Below are 6,038 nucleotides of genomic sequence, written 5' to 3'. Positions count from 1 at the left end.
TCCTCCACTCTGCCTTCATAGTTGGGAAACAGGATGTTCTAAATTACTTATTAAAAAAAATATAAAGATAACTGTCTTAAGAATTATATAACATGAGATTAACTATTACTAAAAAAAAATAAAAATATTATTTTTTGGATGTCCAATTAATCATCTACTTTCTGATTATATAGATGGATTTTATTCCACGTAATAGACAATCAAAAAGACGGTCATATATTATAAATAAATTTATTTATTTATTTATTTATTTATTTAAGTCAGTGTTTTGACCAGCATGATCTATGTTGCATATTATGGCCATCCCATTTCAAAAATAACTATACTACATAGAGAACACCATCATGATGATGTTATTTGAGTAATATCTAAATTGCACTCCCGATTTATTGAAATCAATCATGACAAGCATGGCTCTAATATTATCTACATGTGCACAATTTCTTTTATCGCTTTTTTCTTCCTGAAAATTTAAGACTTTTAATCATAAATAGTGGTGATTCTCTAATTTCAAAAATTTTTAAAGGGACAGGAGTAGGTAATTATGCTGTCTAGGTAACATGCAATCAATTGATAAAAATGTGTGTGCGTGCGCGTGCACGTATAGTGTTGAATACCATATTATTATTATTATGCAAATTGATTACAAAATTAATTGTAAAAATAAACTATACATGATGCCATAGGAGCGGATGTAGCTAATATGCAAAATTAAAGCTTAATATTATCGGCTAGTATCAGATGGACCAACTCATATGCTTAGCATTATTTGTGACACTCTTGTTGGAAACCAGTATATACACGAGTTTGGACTTATCAAAGGGCACCAAAACTAGTATTAGTCAATGAAAAAAATATAGAAAATTAATGTTATAACACAAAAATATCATCCAAGAATTTTATATAGCTCACAGCCAACCTAACTTTATTCATGTGCGTAAGGTTAGAATTATTTTTTTCTTAGTCGAATGATCCTTTGAGATATTATATATAAACAAATCGATGTGGAAAATTCAATTATTTTGAAATTATGCTTAGATTTTATGGTTTATTAATGAGTTATACATGACTGCTTTAAAAAAAAAAATCTGTGTTACAAACCATTGATGCCATGCGGTCTTTTTTTTTTACCATCGTTTATTTTGTCGTCTCTTCTACACTTTTTTTGAAATAAAAAAGTACATAGATATTTGGCGAAGTTTTTCTTATTTTTATTATTTTATTTGTGCTTTTTGTTTTTTCCTTAGCTTTTGATGAATTTATTGGGTTATCCTTTTTTGAATTCTGAATCTTTACCTCTAATGAAATTGTTATAGTACACTGGATTTCCTTCTGTGGATGCAAATTATTAAAAAAAAAAACACAACAAAATGGCTAAAAATCCTACTCGATTCTTAGAATTTTTTTGAGTATGTATTGAATATATATATATATATATATATATATATATATATATATATATATATATATATATATATATGAAAATAAGAAAAATATTTTAGTAACAATTTACATTCAAAATTTGAATTTGAATGGAAAAACATAGGAGAAAAATAAAAAAATATTATAATAATAATTTAAATTCAAAATTTAAAAATTAAATTTTTAATAAGATAATTTATAGTATGTTATTATTCTCCTTAAGTTGAGCATTTAGTTGAATGTGAAGCTTTGATTGCAAATATCGAATATGATTAGAGTGAAGACCTTTGTGAAGATGTCAGCGACTTGATTTGCAGAGAAAATGAATTTGTAAAGACGTCAGCGACTTGATTTGCAGAGAAAATAAATTTAATATCTAAAAGCTTGTGACCTACCAATTTTTGGACATAGTGATAGTTGATTCTTGTGTGAAATATTAGATTGAAGGTGAGAGAGATGGAAGAAATATTATCATACTAAATTAAAAAAACTGAATAGAGAGGAATATGTGATTCACATAATAGAGAGCATAAACATTATATTTCAGCAGCAGTTTGGGCAAGATATCGATACTCCCACTACAATAGAACAGAATATTAGCGACGCAAAAATTCATCGCTAATAATCGATTTTTGTCGGTAATAGTTATTAGCAATAAAATTATCGTCACTAATATTTAATCGCAAATAATGACATCGTTGATAATTTTTTACGATAATTTTTTTTTTTATCGCCAATAATAGATATTACAGATCAAAATTTTTCATCGTTAAATTTTTTTTCAAAAATTATTTACAACAAAAAATTTAAGTCATAAAAAAATAATTTACGATGAACTATTACATCGCTAATAAAAAAATAATTATTTACAATGAATCACTTTCATTGCTATTAATTTAATTAAAAATTTTTATGAAATTTAGATTTAAATATTTATGACGTAAATATGCCATCATAAATATGATAATTTTTGACATAAAGTTTTGTCGCTACTAAATTATCAATTATTTATGACAAAAATAATTTTATTGTTATTAATTTAATATAAAATTTTAATATTTTTAAATTTATTAAAAAAATTATTTACGATCAATTATTTTCGTTACTAATATATTTTTGATGATTAATATTTCATCGAAAATAATTCTGTCACTAAAAATTTACACATAATTTTTTTAAATAATTTATGAATATATATTTTTAATTTATATTTATAATATTTTTTATTTATAATCTATAAAATTAAAATAAAAAATTTACACAATAAATTTATAAATAAATTTTATCTTTTTATTATATTAAATTAAAATTATAAGAGGTCTGAAATAAAAATTAAAAACTACATAAACAAGCCGTCAAGTGTCGGCATCTGCAGAAGGGAAACGGACCGGAGAAGGAGAGCGCTCGAAAGAGCTCGGACCGACCTATTATTGCCTCATCAGCTGTATCATCCACTCCATCTGTGCTATCTGCTCCATCATCTAAATCTAAAGTAGCTGGTACTCGTTGATGCGTGCAATCAACTCATCAGCTCACTGCTTAGCCTGCTGTCGATCTTCAGTAGCCTGCCTCTACACCTCCACCAGTCGAGCATCGCTGGCAGCATGGATGTCGATCCTGGATGAGCTGAGGATGAGGGAGCACTGATCCTATGCCTTAGACCCCTACCATAATAAGATCTCGTACCAAATATCTGATCACAGATCTCGTCATCTGTGGGTGCGGTCGAGCCCTCAAGGGTAGGCTAGGATCTGATGCCTATCATACGATCTTGAAAATTAAAGTTATAGCTATTTTAATTTTATAAAAAAATTAAATTATGAATAAAAAAATAATTGAAAATACTTACAAAAAGCTCCTGACTCCCCGTCATCCACTCTCCTGACCATCGCTGGTGGGTTTGCTGGTAGATATCGATCCTACCAGGAAGCTCGTCACTTCTACATCTCTCTGTAATTTTAGAATAATTAATTTTTTTTAAATAGTTAGAGAGTTAAAATATACTAATTAAAAATTACTTACCATTTGCTCCATGTGATGAGCAAATGACCTCGAACCCCCACAATGCGATACGGCTTGTCTCGTCCGATTCACGATGTTCTAGATAAATCGTCTCTATATAGTTAGCAGTCAAATTAATAGATAACAAATTGAATTTAAGAATAAATGATTCAATCATTAAACTTTAAAGAAAAAAAAATTTGGATGTATAACCTGATATGCTGGATTCTCATAATGCCAGCATACGAGAGCCCAATCATTTATAGTGATGCTATCATAGGGCCGCTGTCGCGCTGCCTTCATCCCATGATCCTGTATCACATGGTACCAATACTGATAAATGTGATGGTGATACTCCTTGAAACACAAACATAAATGAGCATCCACAGCTCGCCGCACATGATCCTCCTTAAAATCAATAATATCAAATACACCCTGTCAATAACAAATATTAGAAGAATACCATGCTAATTAAATATTCATAGTATAATTTATTTTATCTATAATTGGGTGTAGAAAATTTTTCTCTAAGTCCATACAATGTGACGCCAATCGAAAAGCATCACAGGGGCATAGGTGTGGCATATGATGCCCAACTCGATCTGTCACGGCTCACACCATCCTCTAATGGGCCTGGTGTAGGCAGATAGTATCTCAATATGAAGATGCTGTCTCGGATGCTCACGTCTCCAATGCTTTAGAGCGAGGTTCTTCGATGGACCTCGCCCTCGTCTCACCACTGGTGGAGACTAGCTTGAAACAACAATAAATAAATTATTAGGATGATAGCTATCCAAATAAAAAAAATTAAATTTTATTATATAAAAAATATAATAATACCATTCGAACCCGTCTCACTTGGATTTGCCTCACTCGAACCTACCTCATTGGGACCTGCCAATGCAAGATCCTCTAGCGACTCTGCTGGTGTGGCAGTGAAAATAGGTGAAGGTGCCTCAGCCTCAGGGGTAGGCTGTGAACGCGAATATCGTCGTCTATCTTCTGATGCCATACCTGCAATTCTTGACATATAAATAAATATAATATTGAACAAGAATAGTAAAAAATAAATTATATTTTAATGAATAGAATTATATCTCATACCATTATTACAAGAAAAGATTCAACAAAAAATATAGATCTACTCATCAATATTCATATCTTCCTCGATGTGTAGGTCCTCCTCCGAATCACAATAATCGACTAATGTATCGTCTTCTATCTTTTTGTCATTTATGAACTGATCGTCACCCTCTGACTCATCAAGATTAAATACAAAATTAGTTTCAACTTCATTGGACGGCAGATCAGTCCTATTCAAAGAAGCTATTACAAGTTCTTCATCTACGAGAAGCTCGATTAATGCTTGTTCTTCCTCTTGAAAAGCTTCTTCTTCATGTAAATCTGAATTTTCATCCATCTTTAGTCAGGTTGGTATGTCATATACACCTCTAGATGTTATTCTTTGCACGATATGTCAATTACCTCGATACTTTAGATCCTTCAAATATATTATTTATTTTGCTTGAGTTGCTAATATATACGGCTCATTCTGGTATCATGTTCGTGCAAAGTGTACACTGATAAAGTGTGGATCGATATGAATATCGATCTTTTTATTGCTAATATTCTACCATTCACACTGAAACAAGAATACAGAATTACTAGACCCATACTTCAGTTCTATGATATCTATCAGTACATCATAATATTTAATCTCTTCTTCTCCTTCATATCCTATCATAGCAATCTCACTATTCTGGATCCGTCGTTGCATCACAAGCTCATTTGTGTGAAATCTCATTCCTTCTATCCATCATATATCTGGAGAACAGTAGACAGATAACTACTGAGTACCACATAATAAAACAAAATATCAACTATTAACAATAATAAGATTATTACTTTTTCAAAAAGTCCGAATATGGGACATCCAAGAGTCGATCTCGATCAAAATCGACTCTTGAACAAAAATCTATGGTTCAATGCTATTTAATTACTATCTCTGAACATACATTCAAAGATGAATTTTTAATTTATCAAAAAAAGTAATTCTGTATTGAAAATTTTTCATCAAAAATTTCAGTAGAGTTTTCTCTGAAATAAAAATATTTTTTATATTTAATTATAATGAGCAAAAGCATACAAAACAGCACATAAAATAATTAAATTATAATAAGCAAAAGTAATATGCATTATGCTATTGGAATAATAAAAAATTTATAAATTTTAGCAGTAACACTAAAAAATTTATACAATAAATATAAAATAAACTATAAGAAGTTGAGCATGTAAAATAATATTAATATAAAATAATAACACGAAATCCTCCTGCATCGAATATCCTCCGCTCCCTTTCCCTCATCTTCCAAATTCACCAAAAGCAGCATCGTGGAGGCAGTCCCGCAGATAGGGCTGGAAGTAGGTCGGACCGCTGGGAGACCCATCGGGTCGGCTCGAAGCTCATCGGATCGGGCTTTGGACTCGATCCCAAACCATTCAGGTTAGGCTCTAGCCAAAAAAATAGAGCCCGTTTGGCCATCGGGCTGGGCTCGAGCAGACATTTGGCCCGACCCAGAGTCAACCCAATTGGGTTCGGGTCGATTATCCCCTCT

Source organism: Elaeis guineensis, chromosome 5 (genome assembly GCF_000442705.2).
Source record: "Elaeis guineensis isolate ETL-2024a chromosome 5, EG11, whole genome shotgun sequence".
Lineage (NCBI taxonomy): Eukaryota > Viridiplantae > Streptophyta > Magnoliopsida > Arecales > Arecaceae > Elaeis > Elaeis guineensis.
Note: the sequence above shows the minus strand (reverse complement) of the source record.